The 23,457-nt window shown below is 41.1% G+C and overlaps 1 protein-coding gene across 9 annotated transcripts in view; it reads right to left on the bottom strand.

Annotated features, from left to right (window-relative positions):
• Positions 1-23,457, bottom strand: part of VTI1A (vesicle transport through interaction with t-SNAREs 1A) — a 348,766-nt gene that overhangs the window by 114,192 nt on the left and 211,117 nt on the right. The window lies entirely within an intron of this gene.

Raw genomic sequence — 23,457 nt, 5'->3', positions numbered from 1 at the left:
TTTTCGAGCACTTACTATGGACTAGACACTGTGTACGTGACATATAAGGGTTGTGCCACTAAATCTTTACGACAATTCAATAAGGTATGTTCCATCATGACTCCCCTTTGACAGATGAGGAAACCTAAGTTTGACTCAATCCCGAGCAGTCTGGCTCCAAAATCACCACTCTAAACTGCTGTCAGAGAGCGAGTCCTCTGCTTTTAGGAAAAAGATCTCACCTTTATGAATCTACCAATGGAAGGTTTAGGTGGTCAGAGTGAAGAGGAGACAGTCACCTCGTCTAGGGTGACCCCAGATGTCACAAGGTAAAAGAAGACAGAGGATCTGAACCATCAGACTCGTGGCCAGAGGTTTTCCATTTATGTTCAGATTTCTGCAACACAAATATCTCATTCTGCTATGCATATTTTCAACTGTACTAAAATCACCAACTGAGGCTTAAGAGGGGGGGAAAAATCACCTCAATTCTACACCCAGCCGTGAGTAAAACGCTGGAGCTTGGGAGTCTGGGAAAATACAAGTGGACTGGCCAGGGTGGAAAACAATACTTCATGACACGATACATCCGTTGCTGAAACAGGTGACAAGCCACCCCTCAGGGGGTATGGTAGACACAAACGACCATGGTGGGGGTCACCTCTGTGAGGATTCCCTTCTCCAGACGGACTGAAGAAAAACCCAAGAGTGGAGGTCACCTGGCAGAAAGAGTGGTTACTTTCCCAGGTACCAGGCTTTGGCTGGCTACCAACCAATGCACTGCTAGAGAATGAGACCCAAGACAATACTCTGCCTGTGCTCAACAATGAGTGCACAAAGGGTGTCAAAGCATGTGTTTAAGCATATGTGAACAAAGAACATAAAGATGTGTGAGAGGGGTGTTAAAACATCAGTTCAAACATGTGTTTAACCATGTGTGAGCAAAAGGGTGTTAAGCCATGTGGTAAAGCAAGTGTTAGAGCATATTCTGTTACAAATGTTTCTCATTTGGGAGCTTAAATTATTTTCTGCCTAATCCAGGGTTGCTAAGCAATAGTTCTGTGTTGTCCTAACTTAACACAATAAGTTATTAAACTGAAAAAAAAAATTGAAGTTAGATTTCTTTTTTCCTGTCTCGGTTTCATCACGAAGAATTTACATCTATAGTTTTCAATAAACACAGTGGTAGTGTTGTGCTAGTGTAAGCAAAAACCGGGGTAATGCTCCGGGTGCAAGAAGGCAACAGCCAGAGACTAGGGAAGACCATGCTCAGTGTAGTGAGACAAATCCACAGTGTTTGGAGGCTACGGTGGCATATTACACTAAAGTTTGATACACTGCATGGTTCACCGGCTTGGGGCGACTGTCTCATCTAGGGAAACTTAACTGCAGCTAGGACTCTTTTTGTTCTCATCTTTGAAGACATAAAATGCTGTGCCAGAGAGCGAGGGTTTTGACGGTACTTATTGGCGGTAAAATGTGATAGAGTCAGACTTTAAGGTTTGCCTGACATTATTTGCTAAATATATTAGCTTCTGAATCTACAATGGTGCTGGGGTCTTCCGTTCCGAAGCAAATGAATCCTCTTATTTTAAAGGGTGAATACAGAATCCTGGACGTGACTTTAAAAAGAATGGAAGTAGACTAAAAGCAGAATGTGCTATTGATGCCTTCCTACAGGGTAAAGAAAGAGACCTTAAAGCAAGGGTACGTAGGGACGCCTGGGTGGCTCAGTCGGTTCCAAAACAAGGGTACGTAGGGACGCCTGGGTGGCTCAGTCAGTTCAGCGTCGGACTTCGAATCAGGTCATGATCTCACGGTTTGTGAGTTCGAGCCCCGTGTTGGGCTCTGTGTTGCCAATGCAGAGCCCGCTTCGAATCCTCTGTCTCCTTTCTGCCCCTCCCTTGCTCCTTCTCATTCTCTCTCTCAAAAATAAAGAAACATTAAAAAAAAAAAAAAAAAGGCAACCCAAGTGTACATATACTAACAGATTAAAAAAACAATTCAGGTAGCTACCTTATTTCTTATCGTGAGACAAAGCTGTAAACAAAATAAGCCAGTAAACCTATTTAAGCTCACTCATTTCTCTGCTGGGAGAGGCTATTTCATCAAATATTCTTTTTTAAAATCCCAAGAAACAGAAGAAAAGCGAAAGATCGGCAAGTTTGTGCTTAAATTCCATTTCCTATACAGTAAATTAATATGGCCCTTTTTGCTTCACTGGAATGATTTGTGCATAAATGCTATTTGATTATACCTAGGAAAATACTTTTGATCATTCTGAATAAAGAACAATCGATACAACCATTAAAATCAAAATATTGCCTTCCCAATCACCTTTTGCCTCAAGACCGTGGAATGTTTCGTTGAAACAAAAACTGGCAAGAGAGAAACAAACAATTAAAGCTAGTGTCTTCTGTCGGCCACCCTTGCAGCAAAGGTCAGAGGATTTTTGACTACTTCTCTCTGCCTGTTTGCTTGTGTCACTTAATGATTTGTTCATGCAGTTCGGTACATACTCAAGAAAATGCAATTCCTCAGCAGGATAAAGCATAGTTTCTGGGTGTTGTGACCTGACTCTTTGCTTAAACAAGTTCCAGAGCGTACATTGACAAAGCGGGTGATTATTTTTTCTTCTTGGAGACGCGGCTCAAATAAAGAAAACTAAGAAAACAGAATCCCGCCAAGGAAATACTAGAGGAAAGTTGTGCAGAGGCTTTCCTAATTTATGTTTGGTCGTTTTACTGTTGACCAAAACAAATACACTGATGAGCCAATTCATTTTCGCAATCCCACGTTTCTTCATTAGTAAGGCATTTCACTTTTAATAGTGCCAAACGAATATAGAATGCAGACCATTTATTTTCTGTCAATACGAAATACACTCTGGTAGCACTGAGGATAGTCTCCGAATGCACGTAAGTCAGGCTCAGCAATAACGTCTGGGCTGCAAAAATGAAGAAACATCTGTAGATCTCACAAGCTGAAGGAAGAAACTATAAAGGAGTACGCTCTGAGGTCCTCAGAACCAGCTGAAATTGTTAGTCGGGGCTAGTTAACCGAAGGTTCCCCATTTTCGGTCAAACAAGCATGCAAACACACCCCACTTTGTAGAAAACAGAACAAGACAAACAGCCCTGATGGAGATACAGACCTTGAGATAATACTTCTGAATTTCTCTGGAGGTGCCGACTTGAATACGTATAATCATTCTCCTTAATTACATTTTTCTCTAGACATGGAATACTCAATAAACAAAACACACTGGGGGCAAGTAGGGGCAAGAGGCTCTTTCTGTAAAAACTCTTCCCTAGAGTACTCTGCACAGGGTTAGGTAGCCTAATGTGGTACATAGTAAGTCTTGCATAACAATTTGCACTTTTAATCAAACTTTTCAGAAGGCAGCAAAAAGAGTCAGAAAAATAATTTTAGCCTCTTCTGCTTTCTATTTGAAGTGACCATCATTAACCTCAGTGGACAGGTCACATGTGGAGGGAAAGAGCTCTTGAAGGAGTGAGTTTTCCCAGCTTTACAACCATGGGCATTTTGCTCTCGGGCTGTCAGGTGAAGGAAAGTGCTGGCCACGGCATCCTGAACATCCTCTCTGCCTACTCTGAGCTCTGTGACTTTCCTGGAATCAGCCTGCCAGAGATCCTAAACAGGATAGGCAGGAACTCTATCGTAAACTGGAGCCATATTTGCAAGTGTGTATTTAAAGTAAGCTAGGGAACTTTCATAATGTCCCAAATCGAGACTGGGCAATTGCCTCTTGAGGTTGGCACCACTTCCCTTTTTATGAACAAAACAACCTCAGCAATTATGGGAAAAAAGGCAAAACCAATGCAAATAAACCGACAAGCTCGTTTATCTTTTTCACCTTAAACACTAAAAAAATATAGGTTTTCTTAAAGGCTTAAGAAAATTAAATGTTTTGTATGTTCAAAACTTATCCCCCTTTCTTCTACTTAATGTTTCTTACAAATGCTTATAGAATCACTCCCACATTAGAAATCTTGAACTCTTAAAATACTTTATGTAATTCAACGCGAATGCTTCAATCTGAAATGACAGCAGTAAACACCAGGTAGAAAAGTTCAAGGTAGGTACTGTTTAAGATAGATATTTCTCTAAATTCCAAGTTTTCATTTTTTGGAAACTAATGGAAAGACAGACCTCAAAAAAAATTCACGTGTTACACTTCCTATGTAACTTAAAGACAACTCAGTGAGCAGAAGCTGAATTTGTAACTTTTAGTCAACTGATTTCCTTTGCAACATTTGCTTTCTGAGACCAACTCAGACTAAGATTATTTTTTAAACACTGAATCATCAAGCTTTCTTTGAAACAGCATTAGCAGTAAAAATTTACCCCCCCCCCCCCAAATGAGACTCACTCTGCCATCCACAGGCATGCTTCCAGACGTGAGAGAGTTTTAAATGTGTTTTCTTCCAGATCTTTACTAAAATGCAAGGAGTTAAGTTGGCATGGTTTATATAAACCAAAGTCGTAACTCACTTGTTCTTTTGGGATAGCTCGTTCGTTCATTCATTCATTCATTCATTCACCCACTCTTTCATTCAATCAGATATTTCCTGAGTGTCCATTCTGTCCCAGGAGCCAGCAGGGCACAGGGGGTATAAAGTAGAATAACTTTTGGTCCTGGCCCTTGAGCAGCAAAGGGCTGTGGGTGCCACAGAATAAAGCAAGCAAGTATGACACTGAGCTATGAGGTGGCGCTAGGGGTGGGAGGGGAGAGTTGACATGAAAATAGACCCGGTGCTTTAGGTCTGTGATCAGGAATGCCTAGCTGGCAGCAGGACAGAGACTGGACAGACAGCACATGTGATCTCAGCGAGACTGCGCAGATGTCCAGCACCCATGGGCCAGAGTACCTCCTGTGTCTCCCAGGGTGGCGCTCAGGGACTTGGAGATCCCTTTTTGTACCTCCTCTGGGAAGCTGAGATGATAATTTGATCACTGCTTAAAAAATAAAGAAAGAAAAAAGAAAAGAAAGGAAAAAGAAGAGGAAAACCCTCTTAACGTTCTTTAGCTATTCCCTTGTATTGGTGCCTTGGGCCCGTGTCAGGTAAGTTTTTATTAAAAAACAAACAAACAAACAAAACATCTATAATTTTAAACTACTTAACATTAAAATTGCCTACAGTTTTAAATTCTCTTCAGCTTTAGGGAAACTGAATGGATGATGCTCCTGTCCCTTAAAAGGAAAAAAAAAAAAAGGTTTCAGGAGGGCAGGAAGACAGGTGTCACTTCACTTATACGTGTTTTGGGACTTGTTATGTTTTGGTCCCATGTTTGAGCCCTGAAGTTAGCAGAGGTTGGGAATCAAAGTGAGAGAAAACAGAAAATATTTCTATTTGCTAATGGTATTTCGCTAGTGATAGAGAGAGAAACATTTCTTCATCAAACATTTATTGAGTGCGTATTATGCACCAGGCTTACTGACGTGGTGACACAGAGATGAAAGCCAGTCCTCTCCCCAGGGACACACGGTCAAGTGGAGGGGATGGGCGGGGACTGACGAGTGAAACACAGCAAGGGTCTCACGGCACTATGTGCAGACCGCCGGAGACTCGAGAAGCTCATTTTAGGCAGGACAGAGACGATTACCTTTTATTTTAAATATTCATAAGCACGCGACAATTTATTTGGGATAGTTATAGCACTTAATAGGTAAAACAACACATAACTGGGACATTCGAATCATGATCACATGGATAATTCTCTGTGAAATGAAGTGAGAGGTATTTAAGCAAGAGTGTGCCAATTTGAAGAGAAAGAGTGGTAGCGGTGTTAGGCAGGTGGAGCCAGGACCAAAAGTGTGATGGTATTACTCAAACCCCTGAAGTTTGGGAAATAAGGCAGATCGGTGTGGCTAAGTCCAAAAGGATGCCGTTTTCCAAGGGTTGGACTCCTCTTTGTATGTTCCCTGGCTCAAAATAAGATGCCATGAAAGAGGCACAGACTTCTAGGAAAGCCCGGGGAAGGGAAGGGCACTAACATGGGCTGGGGGATTCAGAGGGGTTTCCAGAAAGAGGAGACCAAGGATGAGAAGTTATGCTGAAAACAGTATTGGGACCCTGCTATGTAGAATGGTGGAATCCTAGGTTTGGATGGAACCTCAGGCATCATCTGTTACATTATCTGTAATTAACTATAAAATACTTCTGTACAGATAGTGTGACAGATATGTGTATATTAGTTAGTCTTAATCCATGCCCTTGGGTAGTGAGTTTATAATTGAAGGGGCCTAATGGGAATACACACTTCAGGGTGTTGAGTTCACATTTAAAAGACTAACGAAAAGCCATATTCCAGAGGCAGCTACTACAAGTGTGGCAGCTCTCTTTATCTTATTAATTAGTTACTCTTAATTAGCATAACGAATAATTATTAATGAGGGCATTAGAAATGGCACTGAAGCTCTGTGCACTGGCTAGAGGTATTGTCCTTGGCACTCCCACAGGGTGCAGGGAAAGGGCATCGGAATCTAGTGACCCTGGAATGGTGTCTTCCACTCAGGATTCTCAGTGCTCTATCCATCACTCAGAGGAGTCTCTCACCGGACTCTGACTAGAAGGTTAGCCAAGTCCTTTGCTAGAATATTCTCACATCTGCCTCTAGTGATCTTTTCAGGCAAACTGCTGTTCATGCCCTCTCCCATCAGGACAGAGGACAGGGACTCATTTCATCCAGAGGACAAGATGGATGGCTGTTTGTGCTCCTGTTTGTGAACACGTGTTTCTAGATGTGGCAGATTTCAGTCTGGGGTTTGCTTTCATTTTGACATATTACTTGGGAAGCAGGCATAGCCTTCAACCACCTCCAACTCATCTGTCTCCAACTGTAGCCAATGACAACCATGAAAAACCTAGTAATCATGAAAGACCAAATTTGCTAGAGTCAGATCTAAGCTAAACTTGCTCTCTCAGAGAGGTTAAGGGATTTGCTCAAGGACACATGGCTAGTTAGTCATAAAACTAAGCTTAGCATGCGGGGCTCTTTGTTACCATCTTCCTGGTCAACCAATGGTTGTTGGCCAGGGATGCTCATCCCAATCATCTGCAGAACTTGTAAACCACGCACATGCTCAGGTCCAGCCCAGGAGAATGTGATTCTGTAGAAGATCTGGGAGTAGGGGCACAAGTTTCTATGTTTTCTAAATACCTGTGCAGGTTACATTCTGATGTACACACAAACATACATATAAGTGAGAATCACTGGACTATCCCATGATACTGATAAATGCAAAATGTGTAATGTCTATTGCACAATTTCTATGGACCCGGCCCTGTGCCAGGTGCTTAGCATGCTCTATGTTAGTTTTAAGTAATCTCTACACCCAACGTGGGGCTCGAACTCATGACCCTGAGATCAGGAGTTGGATGCTCTACTGACTTAGCCAGCCAGGTGTCTCTCTATTATTTTATTTTTATAACAAATCACCGAATAAGATATCCTTAGCACTTTACAGATGTAGAAATTCATGGTGCAAAAGTTAAGCAAACTGTCCAAAGTGACAGCTTATAAGTGGCGAGACACAGATTCCAACCCAGATTTGCCTTTCTCCACCAATCTGCTCTTAACCATGATGCCCTGTTACACATCATGGGACATAATATCTAATGCAGGGGTGAAGAAGGACAGCATAAATGAGCAAAATGGGCCAAACAGACACTGGGGTGAACCAGAGACCATGTGTCCTTCTAAAGGGCTCTGCGTTTTGCTTGATGGCTATTCTGAATGTTTTAAGAGTAACTATACAGAGCAACTGGAAGTCTCATACGTTGCTATGGGGATGCAAAATGGGTCAGCCACTTTGGAAAGGGTTTGGAAAGGGTTCTTATAAAATTAAACATATACTCACCATATGACCCAGCAATCCTACCCATAGGTATTTACCCAAGAGAAATAAAAACCTCTGCCCACAAGAAGATATGTACACAAACGTTCATAGTGCCATATTTATATGTGTTCCAACCTGGGAGCAGCTTACGCCTTCATAAACTGGTGAGCGGATAGATAAATTATGCTGAATCCCTACTGTGGTATATACTCGGCAATTAAAAGAAATGAAATACTAACACACACACAATGACAGGTGAATTTCAAAAGCTCTATGCTAGGTGGAAGAAGTTATACACAAAAGACAAAATACCGCATAATTCCATTTACATAAAATTCTAGAGAAGGCCAAACTCTAGTGTCAGAAAGCAGATCAGTGGCTGCCCGTGATGGGTGAGAGAGAGGGGAACTGAGAGCTAAGGGCCCGGAAGGAACTTTCTAGAGGAAGAGCACTGCTGTGTCCTGATGTGTTGTGTGGGTTACACAACTGCATACCATGACCTGAACTCCTCAAATTCTATACTTAAAAGGTGTGATTTCTACTGTATGTAAGTAATACCTAATACCTCAATTTAAAAAACAAAACTGCCAACCAAAAAAAAAGAAAAAAAAAGCAAAGGAAAAAAGTTCTGCACGTCACTTATGGCCCATAGCTTGCGGTTTTCAACCTCTGGTCTCAGTAGAGAGATTCCGTTTTAGATTCCTGAGGAAACACAACAGATGACAAGAAGTCATCCATCATCCTCCCCAAGGCTGGGCTCAGGAAAAATGGTGAAGCTTGTGTTCATCCCCTTCCTCCATTTCTCCTCCTCCATCAGGTGCAAAACGCTTCCATGCTGCCCCCTGGCTGTTCAGCACCTCCTACCACGGCACCCAGCTCCCATCTCCTTCTGGGCACCTCTAAAACCACCCTGCCTTTCAGCCCTTCAGCCCTCCTCCCAACCTCTTTGACTCAAAGACTGTTCCTCAGTGCTCTGTGCAAGGCAGAGACAAAACCTGGCTAACACATCACCAAGTAGGTGCCACGATCAACACTGATTAATTCACCACGTAGGTACGAGCATTTGACAAAGACGATGCCTGGAACCCTAAGCTGAATGTTCTTTCCTTTTAGATAGTTACAGAATGCTTTGGGAAAAGGAGGCTATTTCTGGAACCCTCCACATTCATCTCTACCAGAGAGTGGCCAGCCTGTTTGTTTATACATATGCTTTGTCACAATATTATCATGAAACACCTTTAAATGAATATACACAAGAGGTCTGTGTGGATAGTATAGAAGTTATATGCGACGATCATACACAATTATCAAACTCATAGTGCTCTTAAATATCAGGCTGAGGAACTCTAAGACACAGTAGAGTGAGCCCTTCTGTTTTCTGAAAAACTAGTGAATGCCAACCCTATGCAGCTGGGCTTTCCTGAACCTCTGTGAATGTCCTAATAACTTGATTAAAAACGAGAAGGTGACAATAATATCCAATTGACTACAGTAACCCAAGCTATCATGTTAAGTTACAAAGAAAAAAGGCAGAGGAACTTAAAATTTGTATTAATGCCACATAAAGGAAAATGTTAACATATGAATAAATACTAAAACAAAAAAAGGAAGAAAAGATCATTGTGGGTGTATTGGGTTATTAGTGATTTTTCTCCCTTTTCTTTTTAAAATTGTTGCTTTCTTTTGGGGCTCCTGGGCGGCTCAGGTGGTTAAGCGTCCAACTCTTAATCTTGGCTCAGGTCATGATCTCTTGGCCATGAGACAGAACCCCACATTCAGCTCTGCGCTGAATGGAACCTGCTTAAGATTCTCTCTCCCTCTCTCTGTCCCTCCCCTGATTGCGTGACGCTCGTGCACACATGCACGTTTTCTCTCTCTCTCTCTCTCTCTCTCTCTGTCAAAATAAATAAATAAACTTAAAAAATATTTTTTTCTTATGCTTTGATAATACTATCTGTGTAATAAACCCACATCAGAAGAAGAAAAAGAAATCACCCAGACTGGATCACAGCCAGCACGGTGTGCTGACCTGTCACCCGTGAATTAATGTCTCTGTTGACTGTTCCCAATTCTTTCTCCTTATAAATTTGAAGGCCGAGGGATTTTGGTAGTAGAAACATACCAGTCACATGCAAGTATTTTATCCACCCTTTAGTCATGTTGATGAGGACAGCCACTTCTTTCAAGGCTGTCCGCTAAGGATCCCCATTTGCAAGTGGAAATAATAAAATCCAGAGAACTGATTAATAAAGCAGCTGTGTACCTAGAAAGAACCCCAGCTCCGGAGATGACTTTGACTTGGAAAATTTTTTTCAATGATATCTTGACAAGACACGTGGTTAATACCTTTTCCCCCCAAGCAAAAACTGGATTAAAAATTTCAAGTCCTATTAAAGCAAAATTGTTGCTTTGAAAGCAAATAAGCAAGCGGACAAACAAAAAAAAAGGTAGTATCATGGCCAGGCCAGTTGCAGTCAATGTTGTTAAGTCTGATTTCAGCCCTTCCAGACTCTGACATGTGACCTCCTAAGATCCTCCAGGATCTGCCTCTGCTCTGCTCCTGTATTGACCTACTTCTAGGGAAGAATCTGATTATGTCACATGCAGAGCTGAGAGAACAGGTTACAATGGTGCCCACAAAGCCTCTAAAGAGACAACCAAGTCTAATGGTTAAGAGAACACGCTCCATAGGGAGGATTTGGGGGCACTGGCTCCGGATGGCATTTTTGATGGCATGGGACTCCTAAAGAAAAAGCCTACCTTTTGGTGGAGGTCTATTCTGCCTACACACATAGCCACCTGTACTTGTAACACCTTTCCAAATCCTTAGGAAAACACGGGAAGTAGGCATGTTCAGGAGGAAATAACCCATGAGACAAAACTTATTAATGGGCTACATGACAACTAGGGAAGAATGTGGTCTTTTAAGAAGGTTCATTCTGCCTAGAGCACATAGTAGGTGTTCAATAAGGAATAATGATGGTGAAAAAGGTGCACCGTAGGTTTTTAGGCCATTGTGATTTTGCCAAGCTTTTATCTCCTCAGTGGAGGGGAGGGTAAAAATGGGAAGCAGATGACAGTTGGGCACAACTGTGAACATGTTGTGAGATGACCCACATTCTACTGTTGAAAGGGGAACATCAGAAAATGAAAGGCAAAAGTCATAAAGTTGACAATATAGAGCTGATTTGAATTATCTGCCATACCTGCCTTGCAAGATGCTACCTCCCTGTTCGTGCTGTTTCCTTAGCCTGGAATCCCTTTTAACTTTGCCGGGGCAAATGTTACCCTTCCTTCAAGGGCCATTACAAATGCCATGCCATCCATGAAACTCACCCGGATTACTCCAAGCTGCCGGTGATCTCCAGACTCCAGGAACTGTGCACTGAGGTCCGTGATCACCAAACATCTTGAGTTAGCCCTTCTTCTGCCCTCCTTATCTCTTTCTGACTAGGGTGTGGGTTTTCTGAAGGCAAGAGTCATCTTAATACATCCTTACATACCCAGGAAACCTCTTTTCACATATTTGTGGAGTGAATTACCATTTTCCTAATAAATGGTTCCCAGGATAGGAGCATTAATAGGGGGAATCGGTTCCTGTAGGTAAGTAGTCTTTATCGCTGGAGATTCGAGTTTTCCCCAAGAGGGACAGAGAAAGGAAATGAGGAGTAAGGACATGTGTGAGGATGCCTGGCTTACAGTAGACAGGCTTGTGTGAGGCTGTCATGATGGCCAGCACAGGCAAACAGGCCTTGTCTTCAGGATGCATCAGTAGACGCCATCAGTGACTAGAGATGCCACGGTGGACTTTTCCCAGGCAGTATTTGGAATGACCCCCTAAATCATGCCTCACTATATTACCGAGAGGGACACTTAAACCTCAAAGAAGATTCATCTAAAGAAACTGGCACGTGGGATTTCATTTTCCCTAAGGCTTCCACGCCTTATGTAGTAAATCATCAATAATTAAATAGCAACAGTTAAAACAAGACCACCCAGGCATACAGGCCCAAGGGTTGAGCTACAGAAATGGTTTGTATGGTCCCCTTATCTAGGGCAATTTTAAAGATCACTCACAGTTTCCAGTTTAAAATGGTGCCTGGTTGATGGCTCCTGATGTTGCATCTATCAAAGGACCCATTAAATTGGGATGGAAAAATACACGATGATAATTTACAACACCAAAACTGACATCACAAATTGCCAGCACCTGGAAGGATTTTTCTACCACTATTAAAAAAAAAAATGAATTGGGCTGAAAAATGTAAGCAGTAGTCCACCCTCCACAAAGTCTGCTACTAGGTTAAAAATGCAACGTCTGTAACAAGTAGAAACTGAGCAGCTGTCTCTCTCATGAGTGGATGCTGCGATTTAGGAGGTATTTGCGCTGTTGTATTCATTCCTCTTCCTCCATGTTCCGCACCTTGTTTCTCTTCTACAGCCAGTAAGAAACTAGAGTTCCCAGGGAAACAATAAATCAACATTGAATGGCAGTAGGAAAGGTATGGTGTAAGGTGCTGAACCCTGGGAAGTGTGGCCTTCCTAAGTACAGTGTGCCTATATCTGGTGGCGGAGGAGATCACAGTTGAGCATCCACACACTAGACATTTTTTCATCCCAGAGTCATGGAGTTGGGGAAAGAAGAATTCCCATTTCATTCTCATAAAGACAGTCCCGACAAAAAGGACTATCTTTAGACAGAGCTGAGCATATAAAGCTGCCATCCACTTGCAGATCCAAGAGAGGGTTGGTTTTAAAAAGTAACCAAACCACACAAAAACTCACAACAACACGGGGACAATGGAAAAAAAGATCCTATAAAACAAGGGAAAGGAAATGAGACCTTAAGGTTCAGAGGAAGAACGTGATTCTTCATATACATCCGAATCATATACTTATCCTGAAAAAGTTACTTGAAGAAATATCCCCGCTGACTACAAAATTAGATCAAGGGTGGCAAAGTCACAAATGAGATAAACACTGATTCTCTTCAAGGATGCCACCCCAAGAAATTAATACACTCTATGAATGCAGACACATAGCATCAGTGTATAGCAGGAGTCGGAAAACACCTCCATGTTTGGGGCGCCTGGGTGGCTCAGTCGGTTAAGTGTCCAACTCTTGCTTTCAGCTCAGGTTCATCTCATGGTCTCTGCATTTGAGCTTCACATCGGGCTTTGCACTGACAGCGCAGAGCCTGCTTGGGAATCTCTCTCTCCCTCCCTCTCTGCCCCTCCCCAACTCTCTCACTCTCTCAAAATAAATGAATAAACTTGAAAAAAAAAGTTTGAAAACCTTAAAAAAAAAGAAAAGAAAAAACCTCCATGTTTAACGTCAAGGAAATAATCCTGTGAGAGAATATTATACCACTGTTATAAATAAGGATTACAGAGGGGCGCCTGGGTGGCTCAGTCGGTTAAGCGTCCAACTTCAGCTCAGGTCACGATCTTGCGGTCCGTGAGTTTGAGCCCCGTGTCGGGCTCTGTGCTGACTGCTCAGAGACTGGAGCCTGTTTCAGATTCTGTGTGTGTCTCTCTCTCTGACCCTCCCCCGTTCATGCTCTGTCCCTCTCTGTCTCAAAAATAAATAAACGTGGGGCGCCTGGGTGGCTCAGTCGGTTAAGTGTCTGACTTCAGCTCAGGTCATGATCTCACAGTTCGTGAGTTCAAGCCCCGCGTCGGGCTCTGTGCTGACAGCTCAGAGGCTGGAGCCTGCTTTGGATCCTGTGTCTCCCTCTCTCTCTGCTCCTCCCCTGCTCACACTCTCTCGCTCTCTCTCAAAAATAAGACTAAAAAAAAAAAAATTAAAAATAAATAAATGTTAAAAAATTTAAAAAAAATAAAATAAATAAGGATTACAGAGTTTTTTATGGCATGGGAAAATGCTTTTAATATAATCTTAATGTATAGAGTGAGATATAAAATTGTGAATGTTGTATGACCTCAATTACAGAAATAAAATACACAGGAAAATACATAGAAAAAGCTTGGAATGAAATATGCCAAAACCTTAGAGTTCCTATGTTTTCACCAGTGTGATCATGGATGACTTTCTCCCTATTTCTTGATAAATTTCTTTCTCTACAAAATAAGGGGCTTTAAAAAAAACTTTTATTACTAGAAAATCCTTTATTTAATTAGGAAAAAATATAAATATGTAAAGACAATGTGGAAACAGAAATATGTGTAAGATATAATATCAAGTGAGAAAAGCATAGAATATTATACATAGATCATGACTGAAAAACTGCCAGGGAACATCTGCATCAAAGAAGGTAGTTTGTTTCAAGGTGGGGGGCTAAAAATGATTTTTTATTTAAAAAAATCACCTTTATTATTACTAGTTTGTGTTTTACAGCAAGAATGTAATTTAAAAAGAGTGCCCCGGGGGCGCCTGGGTGGCTCAGTAGGTTAGGCATCTGACTCTTGATTTTGGCTCTGGTCATGACCTGAGGGTTTGTGAGTTAGGGATTGGTGAGGGCTTTGGATTGGCTCTGTGATGACAGTGCAGAGCCTGCTTGGGATTCTCTCTCACCTTCTGTCTCTGTCCCTCTCCTGCTTGTGCCTGTGTTCTCTCTCTCTCTCTCAAAATACATAATAAACTTAAAAAAAATAAAAGGAGTGCCCCAAATAAAATACGTTAGCTACATCCTCAGTGTGGCGGCATTACAGAAAAGAAAGCTCTGAGGCCAGCAACCACTTTCCAGCCACAGTTTCCCAAAGACCACTTAGGTTCACTTTCACGTACCAACCAATGACCGTTACTACAGCTTAGGCTAAGCCCTTGGCTTATACTCTATGGATAGAATGCTCATGAATATTTGGTGATGAAAAAACGCATGAAAGAAGAAAAGCCGATTCCACTTTATAGACACAGCCTTTGGTAAAAAAAAAAAAAAGATTCTTTACATTCATTCAGTTTTTACAGTATCTCCAATGTTGAAAACTACAAGGATGCTTTGCTTCAGGAACACTCATTCATTCATGATAGATTACATGCTCCATGGAAATCCAGTTGGAGCCAAAACCTGGTGCCATATTTTTATTTCTCTTTTTCCATTTCAAAAGAAAAAGCTGTAGCTAATTCTAATTTTCCTGCAGGCAGAAGGAAGGGGAACTTTTTATGTATGTGAAAGAATGGCACCCCCCCAGCCACCTGAGGACAGTTCCTCCCAGGAACACCTGTTTGCTCCAATTGAAGCCTGTCCAAATTGAGTCCTGGGGATCGGAAGCTTGCTCTTCAAATGTCCCACCATTCTACAATATTTATTCCCCACCTGTCTGATGGCCGTGATAGCTTGGGAATGCTCCAGCCAGGGAAAGCTGTTTCTTGGCCCTGACCTGGCAGAGCTAACAGCAGCTAATGTTCACCCAGAATCTGGTCTGAATCCAGTTGCCCCAGAGTTTAAAAATGCCTTTTTTCCCCCCTCCTTCTCCTTTTCATAGTCTACCAGGCTTAGCAAAAGTTCTTCAGGAGGAAGAGGTAAATAATTTTTCATCTTCATACCAACGCATTGCAAAACCAAGTTATACCTTTCACTCTTTGTGAAATCTGACTTTTGGGTTTTCCACTCCTAGTCATATTAAATAGCTGCCCAATACTAAAAATGAAGATCAGTAAATTATTTTCTCCAATAAGAGAACTATTAAAACCCAGAAGGTAAAATTTAATAAAGACGATCTAGACACATAATTTAACATGTAACTCAGGGAAAGAAAAAGATGCCCACATCAAACTCCAATTATAGTAGTGAAATAATGTATTATTTAAAAAATTCTAGCCATGAGAAAACTGTACATTTGAAAAGCTTACATAAAGCCTTCTAAAATAAGAGACCTTTTATCTCTTCCACATCCATGAGCTTGAAAATACTTTATCTATGCAATTTCAAGGCACATAAAAACCTCAGTGAATAAATAAAATGTTCTTTTTTTCCTTTATACAGAAGCTTTAAAAATTATCCATATAAATAGCTTGGCCTTGAACAAACAGATTAAAAGACCTAACAGGCTATGGTTTCAGATCATGTATACAGAACGGAGAATGAATGCTTTTCTTTATTGGCTGTGCAAGTTTCCTACTAACTAAATTTCTAGAAGCCCATTTGATGAGAAAGATTTAATTGGAATATATGAAAAAAGTCAGCATTTTAAAGTGACATGCTTTATTATTTTATCAAATAATTAATATACCAAATAAAATAGTCATTGCACTCTGCCAACAGTCTTTGCATCTGCTCGTGGAATTTCAAAGGTTGTAAAATTTTATAAATATGTGATTTTAGCCAAGTGCATGAAAATCTTCAATATCTTTCTAAAACTGGGGTGTCACATGTGAAGAGGTTTTTCACGAGTGTCTAGAAACAGGATTGTTTAGGTGATTTCAAGCTCACCTTAGCTGCTTGAAGAAAATCTTAAACTTCACTGCAACTAAAAACAATTCTCACTACATCTTTGGATCATAATTACTTTATCAAAGAGCACAGTTACAGGTTGTTGGTTAACTTCCCACGTGCCCTGAACATGCTGGTAGCCGAACACCAGCCCAGAACATTCTAACTCTGTTGCTGGGAGTTACAACCTTAGAGCTGCCATGGAAAGGGAAACAGCAAACCCCACATGTGGGTTGAGAATCAGGTAGTAATTTTCAGACCCAGACACCTGCCACCTCCTCTATAAAGCCTCCCAGGGATTTCTCCTTTCTGTCACCACCTACTACATTTACCTCTCAGTTACCATACAGCACAAGTTACTATGTATTGTTGTTTCTAAAAGATACTGAACTCCCTGCGACTAGAGTTCTGAGTCTGTTGAATCTCCAGTGTTAACATATTCCCTTTACACGGTAAACATTAAATATTTGCTTTTGAAGATGTTCCGTTGCTGTCACTGCTAAAATGCTGCTAAGAACATGGCTTCTGTGACTAAAACCAGGATATGGGACCAAGTTCTGCCCCATCTGGGTGGAATGACCTTGGGAAAGACTCAACTATGGCAGGAGTCAATTATCTGTAACATAAGGATAACAGTGACAATACCAATCCACAGAGTTCTTTCCGAGATTACATTACATGAAATAGTGTTTGTGAATGGGCCTTATGAATCATAAGGCCATATATAAACTTTATTTGCTGTGACTATCTTTAAGGACATATTTTTGATACATGATCTGATTTCCCGGGGAAGACATTCTATAAAGTTTCTTGTTAAATTTTGCGGAAAATTCAAAATAAGCACATCTGGTAGGTCAACACATTTCAAATATGTGAGAACAGAAAAGTAAGTAAGTGGAATTTAGTGAGGGAATTGTACACAGTTCTATTACCATGTATCATTTCTCAGTTCTTTGGAATTGGTTGTGGATTCCTGGAAGTTTTGTGGAAAATTCCCAGAAAGATACATACACATGCATATGCAAACATTTTCAAGAGAATTCTGGTGGTTCAGAGACACTGTGAAGTCCACCCCAGGACAGGGGCTGTTGCCCTGGGGCTTGAGACAGACGGTATGATTTCATGAAGAGTACTCGAGGACCCAAATTCAGACGCCTTTGGCTGATTTGGGAATTAAAAGGCGGATAGTTTTTTCTTCTTCATCATAAAATCATTAAGGCATTGGAAGTGGAAAGCAGATTTGCTTTTTTCTAGGTAAAATGTAATTTCACAGGAGACAAGAGTGCTGTTGTTAAATAAATTCCAAAGCCTCTTCAACCCTCTTTGTAAATTTTTAGTAAAATTTATCACTCTGTCATTTTCTCCACTGATAGTCACACTTTAGTTCCAAAGTTCTTTACATAACTTTGCAAAGAAGTCACCAGCTTTTTAAATCGGGCATTGAGGCTTAAAAAAAAATGATGATGTCTCCTCTCATTTCAGCTTCTATCTTGTCCAAAAACGTTAGAGACAATTTAAAATGAAAACAAAGACAAATAAAAAATAAAAACAACCTCAACTAATACCAGCAAGGTGGCTGGTATTTCCTAAACTTTTGTAGCTTAGGAACTGTTTTAATTATACTTTAGGATATTGAATGTATTTCTTTACAGTGGTTTTTTTTTTTTTTTTTTTGGTTGTTGTTTTGTTTTGTTTTCCCCTTAAAAGCAAAGAATTCTTTCTTAATACCTAGATGACAAGGTCTCAAGATGTACACAGTTGTTTCTTATTATGGCTTCCCTGGAAAACATTTCTGGGAAAGCACAATTCCCAGCCACTTACTTTGTTTACAACAGACAAAACTGCTTGTGTGGTATAAATAGGAGTCTGTCCTTAAATGTTGTTGAAAAATAAAATGGAACCATGAAAAGGAGCCATTTCCTGCCTCAAAGGTGGCTTAAAAAAATTCTTAGCTACTTTAGGAACAGCACCAAAGCATAAATAATAATTATCAATCACCACACAATAAAAGACTAATTTTACCAAAAAAAAAAAAAAAAAAAAAAAAAAAAGCAGGGGGGCGGGGAGAGAGAGAGAAAGAAAAAAACAACAACAAGCTGCGTATTCCAGAGATGGCCTCAGAATTGTCAGCATTGGAAGGTTTTCTTATCCCGCAAGATTATGAAACCCCTTTTTGTCCTCCTGCATTTGTGATGTATATCTATAACTCGTTCTTGTTTGTGCAGATAAGCCTTGCCTTGTCTCCCTAACTGCACTTTCAAAAGGAGCTTCACAGTCGTTTGACTTTTGATCTGGGTAGCAGCTAGCTCGACCACCTGCACTGTGCATGAGCTGCTGCTACTGAGCTGGCTTTGTCCCATCTTCCAACACAGCGAGCCTTTTAAAAGTGGTGTGTGAATAAACTAATTTACAATGTGAGCGTTCAAACAAAAAAATATGGTGGCGGTGGTGGCGGTGATGGCGGCAGGGGCAGCGAGCAGAAGGGGGAGATTTGTGAAGGGAGAAGCCCCGGACACTCGCTTTATAAAGTTCAGATATTGTTCGCTGCCTCTGGCATTTAATGAAACAGATGGCCAAAGGCCTCCCTCAACTCACAATGGAGCAGACAGTGGTGTAATGGTGCGGGGGCCTGGAATTGTAAAATGCTATTTGGTGATGGTATATGTTAATAAATAGCCATTTACAAGGGGGGCCGAGGGCTCCATTACTTGTTTATAAGGAAGGCCTAGGGCTCCTTGCTTCGAGTTAACAGCTCAAGGCTGCATTCAAAGAAGGCATTGATGGTGAAGGTGAAGTGCAGCCTTCATATTCTACATAGCGCTCAAGAAAGGCGTGTATCCTGGGGAAAAAAGGAAAAATCATAAAAGAAAAGTAATTCAAGAATTAGGTCAAATTGTGGCTCACAACCAAGGAAAATATAAGATGCTTTCCCATTGGGATTAAATAATGGACAGAAATATTGTTCTTGTGACGTGGCTTATTTTATCTCTGAATGAACATGTTTACGTGGTCACCAAAGTGCAACAGATCAAAACCTGCAGGGTTGCAACTAAATTATCCCCCCCCCGTGAACCTACACAGCAACTGTGAAACTATTCTTAGCCCTTTTTCCAAAGGTTATTCACCAATCGGGCCGATGCCAGGGTAACGTGACCCTGGGCTAAATGAGATGAGGTTCCTGACTGCAAGTAGCTTCTAGTCCAGTCCTAAGGACCGTGGCAAGAGCCGGATCTACAGAAACTCTGCGTTCCCTTTAAGGCGGGGATGTGCCTGGGAACTGTCACCACCTCCCCAAAACCATTCCTTCCAGGGCCCATCTCTGTGGCAAGAAAGGTTATGCCTGACTTCAGCTAAATGTTATTTTCACCTTATAAAACACTGTGAATCCTCTGACAGTGCTTTCTGCTTTGCTTTCAGAGAGGATTTTCTACCTGTCTGGATATCTGTACAGGAGTTTGTTGAAAGTCTATGCTTAGGCGGCACTTTATTTCTCTTTCACTTGGATTTCCCCCCGTATTTGTTTCGGCTGGTTGCACAATGTGGTGGGGAGCTGTAGAAAATTCTTTGAGGGAGGAAGTAGGGGATAAAAAAGGTCTAGAAGAAAATTAAGAGGTGTAAGACATACAACTACAATAGACACAACGCAAAGCAGAAGATGTTAATGCCTTGTAGGAAGAAATGACTGTGAAGAATCAGACCCAAGACAGATCATTTCTGGCTGAGAGACTGATAAAGGCTTGATGGACAGAGCGGTATTCCAGGTGAGATACAGAGTACAGATAAAAGTTTATCTAGAATATTCTGAAGATACTATCTGTTGTTTTTGCTTACCCAGTTTCTATTCCCCTTTCTAGTAAAAGTTCCTGAATTTTTCTGAGGAAACTATGCTTTGTCTATTCTCAGACCGAGTGTCCACCCCCTGCACGAGGTCCCAGGTCTAAAATGACAAATCATAGATCAATGGGATTTTTACCCAACCAGAGTGAAACCAGAACCAGGAAGACTCCATGCTATGACTCCTATTGGAACTAGTCGGGGGGAAAATGGCTACGTTCAATGGGTGTCCCTGAGAGGGCTGGCAAAAACTGTCTCCACAAGAGAGACCCGTGCACAAGACAGCCAGGCTGAGAGATGGAGAGAGCAAGACCCAGTCCTGATACTGCTATCAGAACCTTAGATTCCACTGTGTTTGAAGTTGCTTCTGCCCTTGAACCATTAAGATGTATGTGGTATATGTTTCCTTTTTGTGGCTTATGGCTAGCTTGATCTGGGTTTCTGTCACTTTCATCCAGAAGATTCTCGACTATAATAGGTGAGAGAAGGAGGATATCCAGGTAGAAGTAACAGAAAAAACAAAGATATAGGATAGGTGAATAACCGGTTAGGGCTAGTTTTGGAGATGGGAGGTAATTAACTTCAGTAGAGACATAGGTCTATGCAACAGGAGTAAAGGCAAAGGAAGCGGGAATGTTCACTGAAAGACCTTCGGGGTTAGACTAAGGAGGACATGGGTCAGCGGGCAGTGGGGAACCACAGGAGGTTTCTAGGCAGAAAGGAAGCAGTGCTAGTTTTGCACTCTGCAAGATAAACTGGCCAACAGTATTTAGAAGAACCTAAGAAGGGGAGAAGAGGCATAGGGACCGACCAAGAGGCTCCCTTCTCTAAATAGTCCAAAGAGAGGGAAGGATTGAGTGCAGAGGATCTCTCTGCTCTGAGCAGCACCCTAGAGCTCTGGAGTGGTTCAAGCAGCACTGCCTGGTGACGGTCACAGACTGGGGGGTGGGGGGAGAGCGGGAGCACCAGCACTGAGACAGGCATAGTTTTATTTCTATTACTACTATGTTTTAATTTTATAACAATTATTTGGGAGGTCTGGCAGTGGAAAAAACGATAGTTTAAACATATCCATTGGAAATTCACTGACCTAAAATAACTACTAATTACCACGTTGATTTCAGAGTTTGCCCCCAGGCTTTTTTCTTTCTTTTCTTTTCTTTCTTTTTTTTTTTTTTTAGCAATGATGATGATGACAACAAACAGTTTTGCATTTATTGAGCCCTTACTATGTAACAGACACTGTTGTGTGTACTTTACATGTAATGACTCATTTAATGCTCATAACAATTTGTGAGATAGGGACTGTTGTCTTCCTTCTTTTATAGAGGGGGAAACTGAGGTATAGAGAGTGGATTCTTGCCAAAGGTTCATAGCTAGAAAGTGGCAGGTCCAGTGTGGCCACAGAGCGTACCCCTTATCCATTGAGGCATATGCCTCTTGATGCAAATGCAGGAATTTCATTTTGAATAATCAAACAAAACCAGATTGCTTTCTCCAGTGAGGATAAAGCCCCAGAGATATAAGGTGAGATATACGACAAATTTCCTCGCAATGATACTTGAAGAATACTGGAGGTAAGGGAGATTATAGATTCATCTCTAGTTAAGGCCCCACAGTCTGTGGTCAAAAATAAAATAATCTTAAAGGACTCCTCAAAAACACACCCCCTTGGACGCCATTGGTACACAACAGCTTCCATGTCTATAGAGACCAGGCCCATCTTAGCTAGTGGGGTCTGGTGGAGTTTGTTCACTGCTTTCTGCTCATCTAGCAAGGCTGTCTGACTATCTGTGAGCAACAGCTGGAAAAAACAGAGAGAGACAGAGCAGGAACAGGGGAGGGGCCGAGAGACGGGGAGACACAGAATCCGAAGCAGGCTCCAGGCTCTGAGCTGTCAGCAGAGAGCCCGACGCGGGGCTTGAACTCACAAACCACGAGATCATGACCTGAGCCGAAGTTGGACGCCCAACCGAGGGAGCCACTCAGGCGCCCCTCTTTAAGAAAAAATTTGTTTACTAAACAAACAATTTTTTTTTGTATTTCCATTGCTTACAGATCTTGTGTTGGTATTTCTGGTATGCTTACCCTTACGGATCATTTTGATAGTACATTTAAATTTTCCAGATGTTTTACCTGTCATTCTACCAAAGCAACAAAACCATGTTTAAAATGAAAACGTTACAGAGATAGTAGGTGGTAATTACTCCCCAGACTGGCTCCAAAGTAGTTCTAACAAAAAATACATGTAATAAATAATAACACATGAATAGTGCTTGCTAGGCCAACAGCATTTAATACTACCTGGTTTGTGTATCTTATAGATTAGTTTCAAAAGGCCTCTCACCAGTTACATGCTTTAACAAGTTACTACATGCATTCTGGAAGAATAAGCAAGAATTCACTGTTTGAAGGAAACATTGTTTTTATTTTTTAAATTCAAAAAAATTGAAAAAAATTAAAATAGTAGAGGCACACACAGGGAGCGGGTGGGAGAGAGGAAATTATTTGATTTTAAGGTAATCATATAGAAAAAGATGTTTTAAAACTATTACATACGCCATTTCTTTTTGTAAGCCTTTTGTCAGCCAACATAAACTTGTAGCGTGCCCTCCAAATTTATGTCAAAGGAGATCTCAAATTATAACTGTTGTATTCCCAAGATACTTTTAGAAACAAATATACTTTTACCAATAAATTATTCACTCTTCAGAGGTAAAAAAAACAAAAACAAAAAAAAATCCCCCAAAAAACCAGAATCATGATGTCTTTTGTTTTCTGACTGAAAATGTCAAAAACTGCTATTTTTATTTTCACTGATTGCCCACTCTGTTTGCTCTTTGACTTCCCAGTCAAATGTACAGGAAATAATACACACACAAACGTGCAAATACATGCAAGTTTATGAAGAGCAACATCTAAGCCTCTCAGTGTTATTTGTGACACCTCAAGACAACCCCAGTTGCAATAATCACATTTTGTGAGAGTCCGTGAAAAATTCATTTCTTCGGCTCCAGTCACCACACGAATAGCCATTTGTTTCATGACCATTTTCGTTATTATCTGGATAGCACTTTATTTAAAACTCTGTCTATAGGGTCAGGAAATGAGCCGTTTGTCCCTAGCCAGCTCTCTATCTTCTGTCAAGACAGAAGAAAAATTACTTTCCAGGAAATCAGCTATATCTGTGTTCTGATGTCAAGTTTCACTATCATAATTTTGAATGGACCAATTTTCTCCTTTGCGTTCTCCTTTTTGGTAATATAGCAACGTTACAGGAAGAACAATTTATTTATTTATTTTAGTTGAATCAGCTGCTGCTTCACTAGACTAGGTATGCCTCAGTGTTTTTTGCCTGGTTAGTTCCTTTCAAAGCTTGTTTATGATT

The sequence above is a fragment of the Acinonyx jubatus genome, chromosome D2 (assembly GCF_027475565.1).
Source record: "Acinonyx jubatus isolate Ajub_Pintada_27869175 chromosome D2, VMU_Ajub_asm_v1.0, whole genome shotgun sequence".
Classification (NCBI taxonomy): domain Eukaryota; kingdom Metazoa; phylum Chordata; class Mammalia; order Carnivora; family Felidae; genus Acinonyx; species Acinonyx jubatus.
This window is presented reverse-complemented; position numbering and strand designations above follow the sequence as displayed.